Genomic DNA, 24,854 nt, shown 5'->3' with positions numbered 1-24,854 from the left:
TTTAGTTACATTCTACCGCGTTGTAGCACCGCATTTTTTCATCTCGTGACTAGAGGAATGTGCCGCTGGCCGCTGCCATTATGTAGTAATTTTATTCGGCCCCACGATGGCGCCAAAGTCCCTTTGTTCACAGTTAGAGTAGATGTTTCGGCTATGTATGACATTCTCACTGTGGTTATTGTGTCCTTTCTGTGTTTGGAGCAAGAGATGTAAGATTGGTATAGTTCAAATCATATATGTTGGGTTATGTGTATATTCAGATGGATGTGTTGGTTTATTTCATTTAATTCTTTATGTTTATCTTAGTGAAGCTTTGCTGTATATATTTATATACTCATGGCAACTTGTTTGTTACTACAGACTGCTGGCAACACTGAGCATCTAGGTGGCAATAAAACAGCTGGCAGTGACAATCCAGCAACGTGGAAGCCTGTTGTCCTCTTTCCTGTATCCTGACCAATACACCATCTTGTTAGCTGCTGAACCTAAAAGAACTAGCCCTCACCAAGTACTCCTCAACATTGGTCCTTCGAGCCGGAGGCAGTTATCAAGATGGAGCCAGATGGAGCGACATGTCCTGATGCAAGGCCTAAACGCCATACACGTTGACCAAGCCGGTTTGAGGACTTTGATGTTAACTATACAGGCCCCCCCTTTAGGGAAATGCTGCAGTGGGATACCCCACAGCCTCACACAAGAAGCGGGAGAGTTCAGCCTCAGTATAGTCATTCGCCACCCCTCTACAGCGACAGGGATGGGGCCTATTACAATACACCCCCTCCACTGGGTAGAAGTGAACAAGATGTGGACCTTAATAGGAGCCTCTCACCTGAATTTGCACCTTCCAATTGGCCAGGGTCTTCAATACACACATTTCATACAGAATTCAGAGCCTTGCAGGCTGAAAGAGAGCAGCTGCTCCAATCACAGCAAGTTTTACAGGAGGGCCTCAGAAAACTGAAGGAAGAGTGACCTCAGAGAGCTGATTGAAGTGGCTCACCTGCTGAGGAAGGATATGGCTCAGCTGACTGCCTCACAGCATAGCACCAATCAGCCCCCCAAGCGCGGTTCAGGAGAGGTATACACCACCCCTGAGACAATGCCACAGGAGGAGGATGAGGAGGTGTGGCCCGACCCACCACCATGGTCTGAACCGGTGGAAGAGTTGCACACAGGATTCTCCCAAATGAAGGTTGACGAACAATACTCCGATGATGGTGTACAGTACCACCCTCTACCCCGCACAGCATATTTCGCTGGTGAGCCTTCGCTGCCAAGTCATCGCTGCACCCCATATCAGGACCCTGTGGTTAAGGATGGAAACACGTATCATGCCCCTCCACAACACTCTGTGCCACCCCCTGCTGGGTACCAAGTAAGACAGGTTTGCTCTCAACCAAGCCTGTTCCAGCCAGTTCCCCCTCTCTTGTCACTGGAGTAACCAGTGGGCACTGCAGCAACCCATCTGCTCCTCTTTCGGCTGAGCTAGTGTACAGGGGGCCCAAACCAACCATTCCAAGGTTCATTCATTCTGATCCCTCTCAGTTTCCTAGGCTCCGCATGGCTATAGAGAACCTACTCCCTCCTAATGCTACTGAGCTCTTCAAGTATCAGATACTTGTGGACCACCTCAAACTAGATGAAGCTCGACTTATCGCCGATGCTTACCTGAACTCACCCAAGCCTTATACTGACACCATGGCAGCCCTCCACGACAAATTTGGACAACCTCATCAGCTCGCCTTGAGAAAGATAGCAAGTGTCCTGGATGGTCCTGAAATAAGGCGAGGTGATACAGTAGCCTTCCAAAGGTTCTCCCTTCAAGTGCAGGCACTAGTTGGGCTGTTACAAACATTAGGACTGGAAGAAGAAGTGGAGTTGAACTGTGGGTCCCACGTTGCCCGACTAATAAGTAAGCTTCCTGCCGAACAGAGAGCTGATGTTTGTCGACACCAGTTTAACACTGGAAGTCCCAGGCAGCCCGGGAGCACCTACACTCTGTACGACCTATCTGCATGGCTTCGTCAGGAGTCCTGGTGTTAAGGATTTGACAGCCAAGCAGGTGTAAGAAGCAGTAGAGAAAGCACCAGTGTAAAGGCTGAGGCCCGTCCAGGCCGACAAACCATGACAGTCCTACATAACCTAAAGGGGCCATCAGAACACACCTTTCCACCAGTGAAGGAGAGTTGAGCTAGAGGGAAGGTCAAGAGCAAAGCCTACTGTGCCTACTGTGAGAGCACAGAACACTATTTTAGCCAATGTGATGATGTAGCCAAGCTCTCAAAAGAGGAAATAAAGGACTGGATACAGGTCAACAAACGATGCTGGCGCTCTGCCCGAACTCATTTAGCTGCTCAGTGCACGCTAAAGAAACCCTGCAGCCGCTGCCAGGGTAAACATCTGCTGGCTCTTCACAAGGTAAATACCAGGACCGAAGGAAACAACGCTGGCATGGCTGCAAAGGAGGAAAGCTGCCTAACCAGTTCAGCTTTGGGCTCACTCTACCTTGATCGCCATGGGGCTGGCAATCGTGTCATGCTGAAGATCGTACCTGTGCTTTTGAGCCATGGAGAGTGGACTCTAGACACCTTTGCTATACTTGATGACGGTTCAGAGAGGACCATGCTGCTCCCTGCTGCTGCAAAGACTCTTGGTCTGGCAGGCATCCCGGAGGACCTGCCATTACGAACCGTCCGCCAAGATATTCAGATGCTTCATGGACATACCGTATCCTTCAGCGTCTCTGCTGCTACCAACCCTGGATCCTACTACAAGATTGATGGAGCGTTTACAGCTGATAGTCTCAACTTAGCTCACCATACCTATCCTATTGATCAGCTGAGAAGGAAGTACAAATACCTGCATGGGATCCCGGTCCCTGCCCTGAAGGAAGCCAAGCGTCTGCTCCTCATTGGTTCAGATCAGCCACACCTGATCACCCCCATAGAACCAGTCCGCCTCGGCCCACCCCGCCTCGGCCTTACCAATCCGAGAAAGAGGTCACTCGGTCGAAACAGGATCAGCAGGCTGTGGCCCTGCTTGAGGCAAGAACAACTTGCAGGATGGTCGATGGAGTCTTTAGGTATGCTACACCTCTACTCCGCCACCCACAGATGCCACCACTGAATGCACCAAAGGAATCAGTCATGCCCATGCTTCGAAGCACAGAAAGGCGCCTGTTAAAGGATCCCAGTCGGGCTGATGCCTACAGGGCAGAAATGCAGAAGCTGATCCAATCAGGAGCCATGAAGGAAGTTACACATGAGACTTTGCCCAAGGAGAACTGGTACATACCGTATCATCTTGTCAGTCATAACGGGAAGAATCGCCTGGTGTTTAACTGTTCCCATAAATAACTTGGACAGTCCTTGAACCAGTTCCTGTTGCCTGGCCCTACTCTTGGAGCTTCCCTGCTGGGGGTGCTGGTCAGGTTTCGTGAACACCCAATAGCTGTGAGTGGAGACATCAAGGGGATGTTCCATCAGGTACTGCTCCTCCCTGAAGATCAGCCCTTGTTGAAGTTCCTTTGGCGGGACTTAAAGGTGAATGAACCCCCTAAAATCTTCGAGTGGCAGGTCCTGCCATTTGGGACAACTTCAAGCCCCTGCTGTGCCACATTCGCCCTGCAGCGTCATGTGATGGAGCACACACAGCCTGACGACAGCCTGAGATTCTCCATCGAGAAGTGTTTCTATGTAGACAACTGCCTACAGAGTGTTGGCTCACCGGAAGAAGCTAGAGATCTGGTGGGTCGGCTAAGAGAGTTGCTGAAATCAGCTGGCTTTGAGCTACGTCAGTGGGCTTGTAATGATCCAAGTGTCCTGAGCCATTTGCCTCCAGAAGCTAGATCACAGAGTCTGGATCTGTGGCTAGCCGAGGACAAATACAACCCGCTAGAGACCACGCTCAGGCTCAGCTGGGACTGGAATACCGACTCCTTGGGTTATAAGCACAGGCCCGTGTCCTATGAGATGCCAACCCTCAGAAACATCTATAGAGTCCTAGCCTCACAGTACGACCCTTTGGGCTATCTGTTACCCTACACCACTCGGGCCAAGCTCCTCCTCAGGCAGTTATGGGATAAGAAGCATGGTTGGGACGACTCGAATCTCCCCTCCACCCTCCTGCAAGCTTGGTCTGACTGGAAGGTGGAGCTTCAGTTTTTACCTCACCTTACCTTCCCACGTGCCTATGTTCCTGCCAGTGCTAACTCAAAGGGGGCCATCCGTGAGGTGCACATTTTGGGGATGCTTCTGAGAAAGCTTATGGAGCGGTGTCTTATATGAGGACTGTAGAACAGGATGGGCAAGTTCACTTCACCTTCATCCTAGCTCGCTCCTGGGTAGCCCCCAAACGAGCTCTCTCTATTCCCCGCCTCGAGCTCTGCGGAGCTTTGCTGGCAGCGCAGCTGGCCAGTACCCTGAATAGGGAACTCACCTCATCGATTGAAAGAACAGTCCTGTGGTCTGGTTCGACCACAGGACCACTGTTCTTACCTGGTTGAGCTCACAGTCCTGCCGCTACAAGGTTTTTGTAGGAGCCAGGGTAGCTGAGATACAGGAGTTGACGGAACACTGTACCTGGCGCTACATAGACTCTGAGAGTAATCCAGCGGATGACCTGACGAGAGGGAAGGCTCTGGCCGAGCTCAAAGTGCCTAATCGGTGGTCTAATGGACCCCCCTTTCTGCTCAACAGTCCTGACACATGACCAGAGAACCCGAGCTCCGAGCCCAGTAATGACGAATTTGAGCTCCGGAAGACATCTTCTGTGGAACCTCGATCCCCTCCACACCTACCTGTCAGGATGGAATGGCGTGCAAGACTTGGCAGGAGCTCTTGGATGTTACTGTCAAAGAGCTTTGTGGTCAGGGACTCTCGACTGCGCCATCTAGTGCCGAGGACTATCAGAATTGTTGATCTACATATTTTATATTTTTTTACATTATTTACATTTGATTTTGTATCTTTGATCTTGTAAACATTATATTGTATATAATGTTTATTGATTTTACTGTTTATTTTAATATTTGTGTACAGCGCTTTGTGATTGTCTGTCTGTGAAAAGCGCTTAATAAATAAAGTTTACTTACTTACTTAGAATGCTGAACACGCCATCCTTCGGCAGGCTCAACAGGAGTCATTTCCCGAGGAGTGCAGATTGCTTTCAGAAAGGAAACCTGTCTCATCCAGAAGCCGCTTGGTTACCCTGGCACGTGAACTGGATACCTCAGCGGGCCTCATCAGAGTAGGGGGTCGGTTGCGACGCCTAGAAGGTCTTGACGGACCTATATTGCATCCGATTGTCCTGGATCCTTCACACCATTTCACACGTCTGCTTATCCACAAATATGATGTTGATCTGCATCATCCAGGCCCTGAACGGGTCTTCGCGGAGCTGCGGAGGTCTTACAGGATACTACGTGGAAGAGAGGCAATTCGCAAGCACCAGCGAACCTGTCCTGAGTGTCAGCGTTGGAGGGCACAACCCCCAAGATGGCTGACCTTCCAGCTGCTCGGCTTAGACTGTACAAACCAGCCTTTTACTCAACCGGTGTTGACTGTTTCGGGCCTATGTTTGTGAAGGTAGGAAGACGTCACGAGAAACGCTGGGGAATCATTTTCAAGTGTATGATGACAAGGGCTGTACATCTCAATCTCCTAAGTAGCTTAGACGCAGATGTGTTCCTCATGGCCCTGAGGCAATTCATAGCCAGAAGAGGGACACCGGCAGAGTTATGGTCTGACTGTGGGACCAATTTCAAAGGGGGAGAACGAGAACTCAGAGAAGCCTTTGCCAACATGTCAGAGACATTGCAAGGGAGGCTCGTCCGTCAGAAGATCAGATTCCAGTTCAACCCACCGGCAACCCCACATTTCGGAGGTGTATGGGAGAGGGAAATCCGTTCAGTGAAGACAGCTCTTCGCACCTGTGTGGGTTCCCAACCTCTTCACGAGGAGGTACTCTGTACAGTTCTGCTGGAGGTGGAATTGATCCTTAACGCAAAGCCCTTAGGCTACGTTTCCACTAACGTAGCCGATGTGGACCCTGTGACACCCATGTCTCCTCATGGGGTGGCCTGATGGATCACTACCCCAGGTGATCTACTCAAAGACAGAGAACCTCAGTCGGCGACGTTGGAGGCACTCACAGATTCTTGCTGATCAGTTCTGGGCAAGATTCATCAAAGAATACCTGCCTGGCTTACAGGCGAGGCAGAAGTGGCAGTCAACTCCTCCTGAACTTCTGAAAAGGCAGATGTTATGGTTGCAGATCCGAAGCTGCCTCTAGCCTTGTGGCCAATGGGCCATGTGATCAAGATTCATCGTAGTGATGATGGACTTGTCAGATCTGCTGATGTGAACGTTAATGGACGTGTTTATACCAGACCAGTTACTCGGTTGGTAGTTTTACCTGCTGTGCCATCAGAAGACAGCGATACTGAGAAGAATAGCAAGTCACCTCCTGAAACTGATTAGGGAGCCTTTTTTGGGGAGCAAATGTTTAACCACATTTGGGGGCGGCCGTATAAAAGGCTCTGGAATTTTATGTCTATGTTCTGCAATATTGTGTGGGGTGGAGTCGTAGGAAATGATGTAGGCAGAAGTTGGGGGCAACGCAATGCTACTCGAAAAGGGAAGATTGTTTTTCCGTGTTGGTTCTGTTTACCTCGTAAGCTGTGTTCCTGGTTGCCATCCTTCACGGTGATGCTCCGAGTGTTAAGTTCATGACTGGAAGTAAGTTTCCTTAAATATGTTTATTTTCCGATTCTGATGTTGGCCGCGGCTTTAGTTACATTCTACCGCGTTGTAGCACCGCATTTTTTCATCTCGTGACTAGAGGAATGTGCCGCTGGCCGCCGCCATTATGTAGTAATTTTATTCGACCACACGATGGCGCCAAAGTCCCTTTGTTCACAGTTAGAGTGGATGTTTCGGCTATGTATGACATTCTCACTGTGGTTATTGTGTCCTTTCTGTGTTTGGAGCAAGAGATGTAAGATTGGTATAGTTCAAATCATATATGTTGTGTTATGTGTATTTTCAGATGGATGTGTTGGTTTATTTCATTTAATTCTTTATGTTTATCTTAGTGAAGCTTTGCTGTATATATTTATATACTCATGGCAACTTGTTTGTTACTACAGACTGCTGGCAACACTGAGCATCTAGGTGGCAATAAAACAGCTGGCGGTGACAATCCAGCAAAGTGGAAGCCTGTTGTCCTCTTTCCTGTATCCTGACCGATATCTTGTTAGCTGCTGAACCTAAAAGAACTAGCCCTCACCAAGTACTCCTCAACAAAACCCATTTTGCACAGAAAGGCATTTTTTGAAAAATGTATTGATAGCAATGTTGAATATTATTACACATGAAAAAAAAAAAAAACTACACGTAAAATAATCACACCGTGATGCCTTTGCCTTTCTAAATGGAGGGACAGTAACTGCGTATGTAAGCGTGTAAAACCTGCAGATAGAGACAAAAACTGTTAATCTGACTATCTGCCATTCTGCAATTCATCTCATGTAAACAATAACGTGGCCCACAGCGTGACGTGAAAAAAGGCACATACCTTTGACGTTGAGTGACGAACTCTGTATTCCTCGTCCACACGTAAAGGCAAAAAAGGAGTGCTCCGTCTCTGGGATGGGGCCCTGGCTGGGCCTCGGGGGCTTGGGTCCTGGTTGGTATGTTGCTGGGGTTGTGGGCGGGTGGGTGTATGGGGGCCCGGCCCTGGCGCAGGGTGCCGCCGGAGCATCGAGCCACCTGGGGGGCTCTTCAACTGGTGGGGGATGTTGTTACACCTTGCAGGAGCTCTCCTCTCTTCAGGAACTCACTCTGGAGGAGGGGGAGATACAGGAGAGGTGGAGGAAGATCTCAGCCTGGGCATCTATTGTCTTGTGTAGTCTGGAAGATGAGTGGATGACGAGTGGGTGCAGTTTTCTCTGTGGTGGGGTCAGGTGGGCTGTCCAGGGCTCTGTGGGGCCAGGCGGCGCTGCTGTTCTGGGCCCCGGTCCGGATGGGCCTGGGCCCCCTTTCCCCGGCGGGTTGCGGAGTATGGGGGTGCCTACTGGGGTCAGCGGGGGAGGTGGCTCCAGGGAGGGGTCACTTGCCCCTCCCTTCCTTCCCTCCCCATCTCCAGCTGCCTCCCTCTTCCCGCTCCACCACAATCACCCACACATGCAGGGCCTTGGGGTAAAGGTGTTTCACCAGGGTGCAGGGGAGACATCCCCCCCTCTGTCCCCTTCTGGCTTCTTGTGCCTCAATTTTATCTCAGAAGTTAGACATTCACATTACTCACACTCTCATAACACATACACATATAGGATCTTGGGGGTGGGCACGCTACACGGACTCCAAAAGACCATCAGGGTGTACACCTCACCCCTGGCGTCGTTGCCCACCTCTCAATTTTAAATACTCGTAGACATTGAGGGCTATCAGGAGGGATTATGCGCTTACCTGCTGCTCTCTGGCAGGTAGCTCCATGCCCTCCTGGGTTTTAAATGCACCTTAGAACACTCATGCATCAACACTACATATGAGCGGGCGGAGGGAGGTTTGGAGTCTTCTCACATCCCCGTTCTCTGCGACCTGCTGGAGCGGGGGGCCGGGAGGAGGAGTTGGCCGTCCGACTGGGGTCTGGAATGTGGGGCCTCCCTGCTGCTGTGGAGTCGGGGCGGTCTGCTTCTCCCCACCGCAGGGAAAAAGGGTAACACCACCTGGGTCTGGGTGCAGTTCCCCCCTTCAGGGGCAAAGGTACCTAGACCCGGTTCTTAGAGTACGCTTGGGGAGTGTGATTGTGTGTACAGTGTCTCTCTATGTCTGTCTCCACGTTGGTTGAGTGTTGAGTAATTGGATATGAGAGCATCAGGGTGGGAACGGATGTCTGTATCTGTGTGTGCCTGTATGTCTGTGTCTATATGTCAGGTTGGGTATCAGACGCCACCTCTCTGGGGACATCTCAGGCCCTCTAAGGTATGGAGGCCTATCTCCCCCCACCACTTCCCCTGCCAGTAGCAGATGCCCTCAGACATCGGTGCATTGGCGGTTCTTTGTGTCCGGGGGTGGGCGCCCAGGTACACACCGGCTCACTCCTTGGTGGCTGCTTATCGGGGCCTGGAGCCTGGGGCTCGCTTGGGCCACTTCGGGGGTGGGGTGCCCTCGACCTCTCGGCCTGGGGCTCGGTCACTCAGGCACAGCTGGCTGCCGGCGGAGCTCACGGGCACGTCACTGCAACCCCCCCTGGCTTCTGCTCCGCGGCTGCTGAGTGACCCCTCATCTGGGACTCTCCTCAGCTCTTTCTGGGACAGTGGTGCAGCTGCCCCTCTGTTGGTCTTCCTTGGTCTCTTGTGTTCTGGGGGCCTCTGGATGTCTGGAGTCATGATCTCCTCCATACCTGCTTCATGCCCTGGAGGACGGGGCTGTGGCCCCCCCACACCCTCTAGCAGATCATTACATGAAGGAACCTTTTAAAAACAAGCGCGTCCATGCTCACAGGTGTACACACGGGTGCTCACACACACAAACTACACCCTTTTTGGCTCCTACCTCAAAGCACACTGTGTGCTGTCGATCTTACGTGCTGCACAATAATGTTTAATATTTAGTATTTACTGTTATATTCACATATATCATTGTGATGTTGTTTATTGTATTGCTCTCGTTTTCTTCTGCTTGTTTTCTTTTTTCTTTCTCAACAGGTGATCCAGGTGATTGATATATGTATTTTTTTTTGTCTGCTTATTTAGTTGGGGTTTTTTTTTTTTTTTTGCCCTTTATCCCCGTCCCTCTTCTCCGCTGTTTTTCCCCCTCTTCCTTTCTCCCTTTTCTATTCCTCATTCAAGTCTGTCCCGTATCTAGCAAGTGAAAATAAAAAAATAAAAAAATAAATAAAATAAACAATAAAAGGTGAATCAAATAGACCATTACGGCAAGGCTGGGATGGTCAATTTGGTAAAGTAAATCCGTTGGGCATCTTTCCTCGCCTTTAGACAATAATTCTGATGGCAAAAGAACCAAACGGGACAGGCAAAAAAAAAAAGGAGTTTAAAAAATCTCAGCTTTCGGTGATTCGAAACGCCGTTTACGTGGACGACACAGCTGCGTTTTCAAAAATACCCGTGTAGGTGCGGACGTAGCGTAAACGAGTTAGTAGTTTATTTTATTCCTACACTGTAAAATGTAATTCTAGATGTTTGTTATTTCAACATATTATTCTATATCAGTTTGACGATAGATGACTGAAGTTGTTGTTATAATATAGAATTACAAGTTAAAAACGTCCCAATTACACCAAAAAAAGCTAACTTGAAAACTCATGTCCAGCTAAATCAGCAACTTATGTGAACTTGACAATGTGGGGAAGTTGAGCACAGCAGGATTCAAAACTGTCCCACGTGACTGCTATCGAGGTGCATCATGGGGAATTGGCGGTTAACAACATGCTCACTTTACTTGGATGTTTTCTAATAGTCTTCTTTGGAATATGCTTTCAAGGTGAGTAACATTGGTTATAACTATAAGGAAAGAGAGCTACAATTAAACTGCATTCCCTGTATTGTAACAAAACTAACATTGTTTATATGTCAGAAAATTAGGAAACATAAATAAATGGTGAAAACAATATAATTATAACATATATTTTTATTTTACTTATTTTAGGTCTGTGAAGCCAAACTTGATGCTGGGGATTTATTTTTGTCAGTGGAGTCAAATGGTAAGTTACAATTTGTGCATTTTGTCCTACTGGAAACACCACAGATTATATTGTAACTTAATAGCTCTGTAGAACAAATGATATAAAGATTGTAGTGTCAGGGTACTTCTTAAGAAGTAATATTGCACTATTGATGATCGCATGCAGGTGGCATAAACTAAATATTCAGACGTGCTACCAACAAATGATTCATTAACAAAAGCAATGGAGCAGATCGTTTAGGTTCTTGTGGTTGTAATAACATCCATAACTGAAGGTGTGCATCTTTTTGTTTGTTTGCTTTTGTGTGTTTGTGTTTTCTCTAATGGTCCTCAGATGACAGTTTGCTTAAATATTTGGGTCTCAAAGAATCTTTTTTATTCTGCCTGTACTCCCCACCCCTCTTCTTCTGTTGCTCAGGTTGAAGCAGAATTTGCCCGTCTTACATCTGTTGACCTGAAAGGGTTCCTTTTTGCTGTGCTTGACCATTATGGACAAAATCAAGAGCGGCATAGGAGGGCTAACTAGGCTCATAAAATGCTTCGATGATGATGTAAGTGTTCAACTGCGAAATCTAATCCTTTGTTTAAGCTTTAGGTTATCCAGTTCAACTGATGAACTCATTGAAAGAAAGCTGATAAGTAAAGTCTGTCATCATATTTCACAACTGGACATTTAGCGTAGTAACTTTTACTGTATATATTGGTGGTAGGTTGGATATCATATTCTACTTGAATGTCCTGATAAGCCTGATTCAAAATCTCCAATGATAATCATATATTGATGGAATTATGTATCAAAAAGCTGTGAATTTGGAGCTGTCTACATGCTTCATAAATACTGTTTAAAAAGTGTTTTTGTTTTCTTTTTGGCTTCTTTGACCAGAGCCCTACACAAAGGAAGAGGACAGAGGACCTCATTTTCTAAAGGATGATCCCTCACACACTTTCAAGACTGTGAAGGTTAGCATTGTTTCTTTTAGTAAATTTAATAATGACAGCACCACAGTGGATTTTAAATTAAACACGCGGCATCTATGAAACAATAGATGCCACATGATAACATGTGTACTTCTTCCTCACCAAATTATTATTTCAAGATCTTTGACACTGGATTTGGTCTGGGTTTCAGAGAAACTAACTGCCAAGCTAGCATTGATACTATTAGTGTCTTGTGTTTATTCATGTCTTCACCAGGGTCTTTGACATTTCACTGCTGTAATTCAATTCAATTCAATTTTCAATTCAATTTTATTTATATAGCGCCAAATCACAACAAATGTCGCCTCAAGGCGCTTCATAGATACAGAGAAAAGCCCAACAATCATATGACCCCCTATGAGCAAGCACTTTGGCGACAGTGGGAAGGAAAAACTCCCTTTTAACAGGAAGAAACCTCCGGCAGAACCAGGCTCAGGGAGGGGCGGCCATCTGCTGCGACCGGTTGGGGTGAGAGAAGGAAGACAGGATAAAGACATGCTGTGGAAGAGAGACAGAGGTTAATAACAGATATGATTCAATACAGAGAGGTCTGTTAACACATAGTGAGTGAGAAAGGTGACTGGAAAGGAAAAACTCAATGCATCATGGGAATCCCCCGGCAGCCTACGTCTATTGCAGCATAACTAAGGGAGGATTCAGGGTCACCTGGTCCAGCCCTAACTATATGCTTTAGCAAAAAGGAAAGTTTGAAGCCTAATCTTAAAAGTAGAGATAGTGTCTGTCTCCCGAATCCGAACTGGAAGCTGGTTCCACAGAAGAGGGGCCTGAAAACTGAAGGCTCTGCCTCCCATTCTACTTTTAAATACTCTAGGAACAACAAGTAGGCCTGCAGAGCGAGAGCGAAGTGCTCTGATAGAGTGATATGGTACTACAAGGTCATTAAGATAAGATGGGGCCTGATTATTTAAGACCTTGTATGTGAGGAGCAGGATTTTGAATTCAATTCTGGATTTAACAGGAAGCCAATGAAGGGAAGCCAAAACAGGAGAAATATGCTCTCTCTTTCTAGTCCCTGTCAGGACTCTTGCTGCAGCATTTTGGATTAGCTGAAGGCTTTTCAGTGAGTTTTTTGGACATCCTGATAATAATGAATTGCAGTAGTCCAGCCTGGAAGTAATAAATGCATGAACTAGTGTTTCAGCGTCACTCTGAGACAGGATATTTCTAATTTTAGAGATGTTGCGCAAATGGAAGAACGCAGTCTTACATATTTGTTTAATATGTGCGTTGAAGGACATATCCTGGTCAAAAATGACTCCAAGGTTCCTCACAGTGTTACTGGAGGCCAAGGTAATGCCATCCAGAGTAAGAATCTGGTTAGATACCATATTTCTAAGCTTTTCAGCGCCGAGTACAATGACCTCAGTTTTATCTGAGTTAAGAAGCAGAAAGTTAGTGGCCATCCAAGTCTTTATGTCTTTAAGACATTCCTGCAGTTTAACTAATTGGTGTGTGTTATCTGGCTTCATGGACAGATAGAGCTGGGTGTCATCTGCATAGCAGTGAAAATGTATGCTATGTCTTCTAATGATGCTGCCTAAGGGAAGCATGTATAATGTGAACAGAATTGGTCCTAGCACTGAACCCTGTGGAACTCCATAATTAACCTCAGTGTGTGAAGAGGACTCTCCATTTACATGCACAAACTGGAGTCTATTAGATAGATATGATACAAACCACTGCAGTGCAATACCTGTAATACCTACAGCATGTTCTAATCGCTCTAATAGGATATTATGGTCAACAGTATCGAATGCTGCACTAAGGTCAAGAAGGACAAGCACAGAGATGAGTCCACTGTCAGAGGCCATAAGAAGATCATTTGTAACCTTCACTAAAGCTGTTTCTGTGCTGTGATGAGCTCTGAAACCTGACTGAAACTCTTCAAATAAACCATTCCTCTGCAGATGATCTGTTAGCTGTTTGACAACTACTCTTTCAAGGATTTTTGATATGAGAGGAAGGTTGGAGATTGGCCTATAATTAGCTAAGACTGCTGGGTCTAGAGATGCTTTTTGAGTAAAGGTTTAACTGCAGCCAGCTTGAAGGCCTGTGGTACATAGCCGATTATTAGAGATAGGTTGATCATATATAAGATCGAAGAATTAATCAATGGCAGGACTTCTTTGAGCAGTTTTGTAGGAATGGGGTCTAAAAGACACGTTGATGGTTTGGAGGAAGTAATTATTGAAGTTAACTCAGAAAGATCGATTGGAGAAAAAGAGTCTAACTTAACATCAATGGAACTACAAGTAGCTGTAGATAATATTACATCTGTGGGATGATTATTGGTAATTTTTTCTCTAATGATAAAAACACTGTTCACTTCAGCTTTACGTTTGATTTCTCACATTGTATATTGTAATGGCAGAGATATTAGGATGTTTAAGGGCCTGCAGTGGCTGCTACAGCTGTGGGGGGCAATACTTTGGTGAAATGTCCTGGACCCTGGGAAAGAGACTGTGTAGACTGGGTAAGCAATTAAAGGTTACTGGCCCAGAGTCATTGGGCAGCTGGGTAAAGGTGGATGTTGATATTCAGTACCAATTATGCAACCTGTTCAGCCATGTCTATATGCTCATTTTTATGCTGTTAATATAGGGGGGAAAATAAACTTTAATCAATAAACTGATTAAAGAAGCATTGTCTATGGAGCCACAATCTGATCCTGTAGTGTAGCTGCAGTTTACACATTTCATGTATTCTCAGCCAGATTTGGTTTAGAGCACAGCCAATATTTAGCATACGTAGATTTAAATTCACACACACTGGTGATGGCAGCTACGTTGTAGCCACAGCCACCCTGGGGCGCACTGACAGAGGCGAGGCTGCCGGACACTGGCACCACCGGGCCCTCTGACCACCACCAGTAGGCAATGGGTGAAGTGTCTTTCCCCAGAACCCAACAACGGAAACTGTCGGAGCCGGGGCTCGAACCGGCAACCTTCCGATTATAAGACGAACTGTCAACTCTTGAGCCACGATTCAGTCATCCACCCATGTGTGTGAATGACTGAATATGTAAAGCGCTTTGGAGTCCTTAGGGGACTAGTAAAGCGCTGTACAAATACAGGCCATTTACCATTTAAATTGAAAATTTTGTTTGAATTCTGCAATTGAAGACATGCTCAGTTATTTATGAACATGGTCTTTGTTTAAAGCAAGAAATGGAACATGGGGGTGCATATCTCATTCTGAAAAAACTTTAACAACTAATAAGTGTTACCCAAAGCCAATCAGCATCATCCAAGGCATCAGTATGGCTCTTCTTAGGAAAGACATGAATTCTTAAGCACGAGGGATATTGTGTAATTGTAATTGTGTAATTTAATTTTTTTTTTGTCTTTGAACCCTTTTATAGCCGACAGCAAGGGTGTAGATTTGGTTTTGGCATTGGTGGGGACGGATGATTCAGCCACTGTACCCTGCCCTGTTTCTTATTTTTCCTTTTTGTTTTTGCTTCTCGATAAAAATAAAAAAAAAAAGAAGTTAATATACTTACCTACATATGCTATTCTACCTGCTTTTAAAGCATTTAAAATTACAATTCATAGTTTTATATGTGAATTATATAATGTTAAATTACTATTAAACAAATGACTGACTAAGTATTTTAGACTTATGTTTACTTCAGCCATATTACATATAAATCAGGTATCATACAAAAATAAAAATAGCTTCAAATTCAGTCATGACAATATAAGAATATGACTTTAAGGACTTAACAACATTAGTTCAGTTATAGTACACCAACATCTCTGACACATTAGCACTAAGGGAACAATGAACGACCTGGTGGTTTATGTCCATCTAAGATTACCACAAAGTAAAAGATCTCTCAGCAAAATTATGCAACATTTTAGGCACTATTGCCCCGATCAAATCAGTGAGCTGAGATTATTTATTCTCAACATGAACTACTGTTACAGCAACAGACATGGACTACATGCCCCACACAGCAACTCAATGTCCACTATGTGAAGGAGCCAAACACATGCCTGCTCCTCTCGTCAACTGAGATAAACTGCTGGCATATTGGTTTTCCATCTATACTGTCCAGTGTCTCCTGGTGGACATACAGCAGCATTGTTTAATCTCTCTTGAGTCATTGTTGACCTTAGCCATCTTTTTAGTCTTCTGAGAGCACTGAAGCTTCTTTCAGCCTCAGTACATGCGTTTTATCCTCAGATTAAAATTATTATTCTGTGCTTGATGTGCCTCACCTTTGGCTCTTCCCCTCTGACTGCACTAGGACATATTGCCACCTGATAAAATAATACATTGATTCGTGCCATATAAAAAGTGAGACAATTCAGATTCTTTGTCAAATATACACTAATGAATCGATTTACATCAGCAGCCTAACAGTTGTCATGATAATAAATACTAGTTAATCTATAGCACCAAATCATCAGTCAGTCACCTGTGACCTCTGTCTGAGCTACAACATGGCAGAGCTGCCTCTGTCACCTGATCAATAACAGTGAGACATTCACATGCATGCAGTCACACATGTGCTTCAAATACAGTCATGAACCAACATCATCCAGTTTCACCTGTGATCTTGTGTCACCATTACTCTCTGAGCTCTGTGTTGGTTCTTCTGTCACCTGACAACAGGACAAACATGACAATAAGAATAAAATGTGGAGCTGCTTCAGTGTTTCTGTCACTTTGTGCAGATCTTGACTCGTCAGTAATGTTTGTAGGCTGAGTGCATTTTAAAACTGCAAACTGCACTACAAGGTGGAATATTTGCAAAATCATCACTACCTCATTATATTTTGTCTCAAAAATTAACCCTATGAATATTTCAGTGCCATTAGGATGAAATCATTGTGTGACCAACATTTAACGTTAGACATATAATTTTAACAGCGTCTGTAAACTAATATCCTGGCTTGCTCAAAGCTACCGTTTTCTCTGACAGTTTCAGTAACTTACAGGTTTCTTTGAAAAACACTTTCTTATATCCAGCTTCTTCCTCTTTGCTGCCATCCTCCTCTCCTCCTCGCAGCGCAGGTTTGCCGCTGATAAAACTAAACAGAGCTCCGTGAAAGGCTCAGCCAATCACATTGGCCATATTTGTCACATGACGTAGGACTCCAGTAGAGAACGTAATTTAACTCTTTCTGCACCGCTGGGTGAATGAGATGTTGACAGATCGTTTTTTTCTTTCTATCGGGTTTGTTTTTCTTTATTCGAAGAGATCGAATTATTGGTGGGGACAATTCAATAACGGCTGGATATTGGTGGGACGTGTCCCTTCTGTCCATGCCAAATCTACGCCCTTGGCCGACAGGTATTGAAGACACGTTTTCTAAGAGGATGAAAGTTGGCATTGGGGCGATCGTGGCTCAAGAGTTGGGAGTTTGCCTTGTAATCGGAAGGTTGCCGGTTCGAGCCCCAGTTTGGACAGTCTCGGTCGTTGTGTCCTTGGGCAAGACACTTCACCCATTGCCTACTGGTGGTGGTCAGAGGGCCCGGTGGCGCCAGTGTCTGTCAGTGCGCCCCAGGGTGGCTGTGGCTACAATGTAGCTGCCATCACCAGTGTGTGAATGTGTGGATGACTGGATATGTAAAGCGCTTTGGGGTCCTTAGGGACTAGTAAAGCGCTATGCAAATACAGGCCATTTACCATTGTGATGGTGAAAGAAGAAGACATCATCGATGTGTTGGTTGTCCTAGAGGCGGCAGTAATCCTGTCTAATCTGAGGGATGTCTCAAGTGCCATTTCCATGCTGATGGGCCTTCTTTTTGCCCTCAACATAGACTATCCAAAGGAACTTAAGGGCATCTTTGAAGTCATTTAGAATGTCCTAATGAACATTGGTGGAAGGCAGTGCGTACTCTATTTCTTGACTTAACTTAAAACTTTAAGGAAGCCCTTTACCTGATATTTTTAAGTTGAAACAACAAGTTATATTTTATAGTGTACCTGTCATTTATTGCAGATTACTTGTATTTGCTTAATTGTTTACTAAATGTTTGAGGTGTGAAATAAACCGCAATGGAGCAAAATATGGGTGTGTGTGGTTGGAGGATGTGTTTGTGCGTATGCGTGCGCGCGCGAGAAGGGGGCGGGGGCGCACGCATTTCTTGTAAAACAAAGGGGGGGGGGGGGGCAGCAAAATAAGTTTGGGAACCACTGCTTTAGGTGGTTGCTATATGTTGCTATATTTTACTATATCTTATATATTTTACTATTTCACTATATGTTGCTATATTTTACTATATCTTATATATTTTACTATTTCACTATATGTTGCTATATTTTACTTACTTGGCTTTAGGGCCAAGTAAGTAAAACCTGGCAAATTGAATTTCACCAACACTAAAACGGAAAAAAACAATAAAGTTCTATATGAATTTTTAACATGACCCAAACTTTTATTTTGATAATATTTATAATTATTCTATAATTAGAATACATATTCTTTATTCATTATATTACTAAAAGAATTAGTAATTTAAGTTAGTAATTAATGTAGTAAAGTAAAGCTAAGACTGAGCTAAAATTCATTTAGTTAAGAAAGAACATCCTTCATTCATCTTTAATTACTACAAAACTGTGTAACTGTACTGCAATACAGTATTGTCTCGATTATCTATTGTCTATTTTATCAATATGTGAAAATCTGAAAAGTAGAAACCATATTTCTATTTTACTTTTTTATATACATTTTAAGCCATAAAAGCCTCCATTACAAACCTTAATATAACACTGATATTAATTTTTAGGCTGGAAAATGCTTAATTTACCACGGAAATAATTAAAGTTAAAAAAAAAAAGGGGGGGGGGTACCTAATGGCCGCAAAACCCCGCTATATAATGAAATTCCCATAACTTGTGTGGTCCAATTTAACACTTACAGTGTTAAAATGTAGTAACGACTAAAACACTTTTCAAGAATCAACTCCCGATGTGTGATTTTAACTCGATTAAGTGTTAAACTAACTCGGAACTCTGTTCAATTCAACTAACGCTGAAAAATCAAAACTGGCATTTTTGCTGTGTGACAACGGGGGGCAGCTATTCTCTGTACTTGAGGGACTGGTGGAAACATTTAAAACAATTGTTAGATATTAGTTTCCTGTATTTGCAGGGGTGTTTCTAACAAACAATATAACAGCGGCATATGCAATAACATGTATGTGGTGAATCACTGAGGTTGGGGGCGAGGTGCAAAGTCTACCTGCATTAGAGGAGGAGTTTCCACAGACATGCTTCCGGGAGCCAAGTACTGACTTACAGGAGATTAACAGGAGATCGCTACTATCGATCAGATACCAATACGAGCGTTGGCACTGGTACCACCGATGTTTGGATGACTCTGCCCACCACGAATACAAGACTGCCTTACTTCTGCTTACAGCACTCATCATCAATCCAAAATCGTCACACGCAGGTAAACCTCCACCACTGTTTCAAACTTTCTAAATTCTGTCTGCAAAATTAAATTCACTCAAATTTCAGCCTGTGATAGTTTGTTCACATTTGCTTAATCTGAACACATCGGTGCTACATTTTTTTTGTTGCTGTTTGTTTTGTTTTTTGAGTTTGTGAGCTGTGGACCTCTATAGTCATTTTCGACTCCACATAGACGACTTCCGCGATCGATCAAAGAAAACCGCCGCACCCCTCTTATGGATTGTCCTTTCGGTTTTAAAAGAAACCTGAATGTACCTTAAGAATGAATATGAAGCTTTTCACACAAAAATGAGAGTGACGCGAAACACAGGGCTCTTAATACTGCAGTACAATCGCGCGTGTGTGTAGTAATGTTTGTAGCATTCTCGTGTGGTGCAACGAGCCAACGATCACTCGGAATGTTGTTCCGCTGTGAACTTTAATGCGTACTCCAGCACACGACAAAACTCCCTGCACCAACTATTCTGGTTGGACTAGCCCACACAGTTCGGGTCTGCATAAACGGATATTGTAGGGTGATCATTTAACCAAATAATCTGCAATGTTTATAAATGTATAGACAAGCACAAGTCGAGGCACTAACTGATTCTCCTTGGACTGACTCTACACATGTAGGGTTTGAACTTTTAAATTATTAAATAGGGGACACGCTGGCGTACCAGAAGCACACACTGTATGTGACATTGCAGACAGTGTTGGGGAGTATGTGTTACGATATTACTTCAGGGAGCAGACATGACACCGTCTTTTAGGTTTTTGCCATCACTTTTTATTATATCTCCACACCACCCTCCGGTGGCTTCCACATGAACTGCACCTTAAACAACAACTGTTCACACATATCATGACATCCCCCCCTTTTTTTTTTTCAACAACAGGGGCAAACAACAAAGTAACTCACAACACGACTCAAGGCCCATGACTAAACTGTGGTCCGTTGTCTGAAATCACTGTTTCAGGAATTCCGTGTCTGGCAAATTGTGACTTAAAATGAGTGATAACTGTTGCACTTCTTGTGTCTGACTTCAGCCACTCAACCTCAATGAACTTGGAATAGTAATCCACTAAGAGGAGATATTCCTGCTGGTCAAAGGTAAATAGGTCCACACCTATCTTCTGCCGGGGTCTTTCTGGAACACTATGTGGATGTAGTGGCTCTTTGTTCTGTCGTTTCTGGTGAGTACTGCACACATCACAGCAGTTCACCATCTCTGTGATACTCTGTGACATTCCAGGCCAAAAGAGTACTTCTCTCGTTCTGCGTCTGCAGCTTTCAATACCCAAATGACCTTCATGAATGCGCTTTAGCATTTCTGCTCTCAGTGCTACAGGAACAATAAGCTGCTCTCCTTTGAACAGAACGCCATCCACTACTGAAATTTGTTCCCTGTAATTCCAATACGCTTGGATTTCTGTTGCAGCTTGGTTTCTTGCTTCTGGCCATCCATACAAACCTGTCTCTGTAAGTTTAGTCAGTGTCATATCATTCCTTGTTTCCTTTCTGAATTCCTCTGGTTTTGCACTTGTCACAGGTAAGTTGGAAATTACCATGTGCACCTGGTCTTCTATTTCATTATCAGATGAGCTGGTTACTGGCAAATATGCTCTGGATAATGTGTCTGCGATGTACATTTCACTTCCTGGCTTGTACTGTACTCGTACCTGATATTTTTGGAGTCTCATTAGGAGTCTCTGTATTCTTGCTGGAGCACTGCTCAACGGCTTTTTTATTATCACTTCTAGTGGTTTGTGATCTGACTCCACGTTCACTTTTCTTCCATACACATACTGATGGAAACGCTCTGCACCAAACACAATCGCCAACATCTCCTTTTCTATTTGTGCATAACGCTGTTCAGTCTCTGTTAATGAGCGTGATGCATAAGCAACTGGCTTGCCATCTTGTAGTAAGACAGCACCGAGTCCACTTTTAGAAGCATCGACAGATAGTGTTACTGGAAGCTGTACATCATAGTATCTGAGCACAGGAGCTTCAGTAAGAATTGTTTTCAATTTGTTGAACGCGTGCTGATGCTCACCTTCCCACTGCCATGCAACATCATCTCTGGTAAGGCCGCGTAATGGCTCTGTGTGTTGTGACATGTTTGGAATGAACTTTGCTAGGTATGTCACCATACCCAGAAATCGCTCCACATCTTTTTTGCACTCTGGTGTAGGCATTTTCTTTACTGCCTCTATCTTGCTCTGATCTGGTTTCAAACCATCTGCCGAGAAGATGTGGCCAAGGTATTTAATTTCCTCCAGGCCTACCTTGCATTTGCCCTTGTTCAGCTTAAAATTTTTTGCTCTTGCTCTCTCAAGCACTTGCCTCAGTCTGTTGTCATGCTGTACTTTAGTCTCTCCCCAGATCAAGAGGTCGTCTATGTACGTCTCGACGCCATCAATCCCCTCAAACAGCTGCCTCACCGTCCTGTGGAATACTTCTGGAGCTGAATTAATTCCAAAAGGCAGGCGAAGGAATCTGTAACGACCAAAAGGTGTGTTGAATGTACAGAGACGAGAGCTGGCTTCATCCAATTTAAGTTGCCAAAATCCTGAGCTTGCGTCCAGCACTGTGAAATATTTGGCCTTTGCCAGTCGGCTCGTTATCTCTTCAACTGTTGGCAACTGGTAGTGCTCTCTCATGACTGTTGTATTGAGATCACATGGATCTAGGCAGACTCTCAGTCGTCCAGTAGCCTTTTCCACAATGACGATTGGATTCACCCACTGGTTACAATTTTTGTAATCACTTCCATTTTTTCATTCTGTCCAGTTCTACTTTGAGTTTTTCTCTCAAAGTGACAGGGATTTTTCTTGGTGGATGAACTTTTGGTGCCACACTATCATTAATTTGAATGGTGTGTTCTCCCTCAAGGCAACCTATGCCCTCAAACACATCAGCAAATTCTTTGAAGATGTCCATTTCATCACTTTTACTCAGTGCCATCACTCTCTTGATGAGTCCCATTTCTTCACGTTTGAATTCCCAGAATTGGCTTGGTTTCTGATTTTACGACAATGAACTCCAAAACAAAACTTTTCCTTTTGTATTTCACTGCCCATGTGCACTCTCCTTTAACTGCTATTTTGTCTCTGGTGTATGTTGACAACCTGACATTTGTGGGTATAAGCTTTTGCTTATTTCCTATTCTTGTATTGACTGTATGGAACCACATTGGCTTGTGCACCAGTATCTAGTTTGAATTTCACAGGTTTGTGGCCAACTTTTATTTCTACAGTCCATTCATCTGTTCATGTCTGTGTTTTTGCATTTACAGCCCCAATGAACAGACTTGCCTGCTGATCCGTGGCTTCATCGGCGACAGTGTGCACTTTTCTCAATCTACACATTCTGGCAAAGTGATTTATTTTCTCACAGTTCTTGCACTGTTTGCCATAAGCAGGGCATTGGCGTGATGCATGCTTAGTTCCACATCGTTTGCAATTAAACGTGCTTGCTTGGTCTTTGTCGTTCGGTTTCATCTTACTTTGTCTGTCTTTTTTGCATGTCTGCTTATGTCTCACTGCATCTACGTCTTTACTTTCATGTGCAGAGACTTGAGCATTGTGATCCTCCTCATGCATTTGCTTGATTTGAGCTTTTGTGGTCTCAGCCGCAATGCAAAGCTGAACTACTTTTTCGAGAGTAATATCATCTTCTCTTAACAACCTTTCTCTCATTGCATCCGATGTAATTCCACACACTACACGAACTCTGATGAGGGATTCTTGCAGTTGTCCAAATTCACATGACTTGGCCCTTAGCTTTAGCTCCGTGATGTACTGGCTAATTAGCATATCCCCTTGCACACACGTGAAAAACTTGTACCTTTCATAGGTTATGTTCTTCTTTGGGTTACAGTATTCCTCAAATTTCTCCATTGTTTTCGTCAGCTTATGCTCATCACCATCTTCCGTAAACGTGAAGGTATTGTACACTTCAACCGCCTCCTCTCCAGCAACGTGAAGAAATAGTGAAGACTGTACCTTGGGTGGCTTGCTAGCACCTCCTGTAGCTGCGAGATACAGCTCGAACCGTTGCCGAAACAGTCTCCAATTTTCCCGAGAGGTTCCCTTGCCAGCTGGACAGCAAAGTCCAGCTGGCAGCTTAAGCCCTTCCATGTGTGGGACACTCTTGTATAGCCTTATCAGTTCACTTCTGACACCATATTACGATATTACTTCAGGGAGCAGACATGACACAGTCTTTTAGGTTTTTGCCATCACTTTTTATTATATCTCCACACCACCCTCCGGTGGCTTCCACATGAACTGCACCTTAAACAACAACTGTTCACACATATCATGACAGTATGTACATGTACCGGCGTTATGTATTTAAAATGCAAAATATGAGTAACTGTATTCTTTTAAAGTTACTGTTTAAAAAGGTGGTATTCAGAATACAGTTACTTTGTTAAAAAAAATGGATTACATGATGGTCTTTTCCTGTTACATATGTTAGGTCAACTCTACTTGCGGCCGCATAATGATGTGAAGAAATATTTTTTTACATTATTGTTCAAAAAATGATTTTATATGAAAGCAATAGGCAGAGTGTTACAGGCATCGCCCTAAAGCAGGGGTGTCAAACTCAAATACACAGTGGGCCAAAATTCAAAACTGAAACAAAGTCGCGGGCTAACGTTAATATTTATTGAAATATATTTATTCCTCCAGATATAAGAATGAATCTTTTCTTATGGACTCAAACACATTTTGCTGAAAAACTGAATATGGAACAAGCAAAGCTTAATACTAAACAATATATATATTAGCTGTATAATACCAGTAGGCCAGCTCTAATAGTAACTTGGTATGGCTTCACGGGCCAAATGTAATTAGGCTGTGGGCCAAATTTGAGTTTGACACCTATGCCCTAAAGAATGTAGCCTCATGGGCAGTGTAACCCAGCTGTAAGTAAGCTATTAAGACTCGACTGTACACCGTGTTCGTGTTTTACTCTGAAACAATAAGTTCTGTTGGAGCAGCCTTTCAACGCCTCTCTCTGTCTCTGCTAGCAAAGTGACCCAGACAACAAAGTAAAGCTAGTTTTCGGCTACGAGCCGACACAGAACCCACCGTATTAGCCAGAGGTCCCTTTACTACGGTTCGGAGCCATGGACCTGTTTTACATACGCACAGAATAGTTTTTTATACGAGATCGCTGCAAAAAGTGCAGCCTTACCTAATGTCCACCTACTGTTACTCATTTATATGAAGATTTAAACATCTAGTTGGTATTGGTATGGCGAGTATCCTTTAGTAATAGTAATAAATCACATTCATGTAGTTGTAAAAAGCATGATAATATATAAAGTAATCCAAAGTATTCAGAATACGTTACTCTCATTGAGTAACGTAACGGAATACGTTACAGAATACATTTTGGGGCATGTAATCTGTAATCTGTAATGGAATACATTTTAAAAGTAACCTTCCAACACTGATTGCAGGTAACAGTTAATATGTGACATTTTCGGTATAGAAGATAAGGGACAAACCAATTTTGCTTGTTTTACAGGATGTCCCGGCTAAACCCGGACAGTTGGAAACCCTAGTGTCACATCAAACATTTTCTTTCCTCTGAAATAGCTTGAAAATATTTATTTATCAAGTGAGAATCTGCAGATTTCTGGTCAGCTCCCCCAGAGGGAGTTACAGTATGCTTACAGTATTTTTCCATCACGTCAGGAGGGTCATGCTTATGAGCCATA

At 44.2% G+C, this 24,854-nt stretch overlaps 2 protein-coding genes, 1 long non-coding RNA gene and 1 pseudogene across 4 annotated transcripts in view; 1 reads left to right on the top strand and 3 right to left on the bottom strand.

Moving 5' to 3' along the window:
• LOC146495633 (uncharacterized) overlaps positions 1–24,854 on the bottom strand; it is a 183,512-nt gene that overhangs the window by 75,488 nt on the left and 83,170 nt on the right. The window lies entirely within an intron of this gene.
• Positions 1–24,854, bottom strand: part of LOC146495635 (interferon-induced very large GTPase 1-like) — a 123,985-nt pseudogene that overhangs the window by 75,488 nt on the left and 23,643 nt on the right. The window lies entirely within an intron of this gene.
• Positions 1–24,854, bottom strand: part of LOC146495637 (interferon-inducible GTPase 5-like) — a 120,946-nt gene that overhangs the window by 90,997 nt on the left and 5,095 nt on the right. The gene's annotated exons all lie outside the window — the stretch shown is intronic.
• Positions 6,637–7,215, top strand: LOC146495639 (uncharacterized). Its single transcript, XR_014871084.1, has 2 exons — positions 6,637–6,737; positions 7,148–7,215. It is a non-coding gene; the product is annotated as an uncharacterized LOC146495639 (long non-coding RNA).

Source organism: Neolamprologus multifasciatus, chromosome 19 (genome assembly GCF_963576455.1).
Source record: "Neolamprologus multifasciatus chromosome 19, fNeoMul1.2, whole genome shotgun sequence".
Classification (NCBI taxonomy): Eukaryota; Metazoa; Chordata; class Actinopteri; order Cichliformes; family Cichlidae; genus Neolamprologus; species Neolamprologus multifasciatus.
This window is presented reverse-complemented; position numbering and strand designations above follow the sequence as displayed.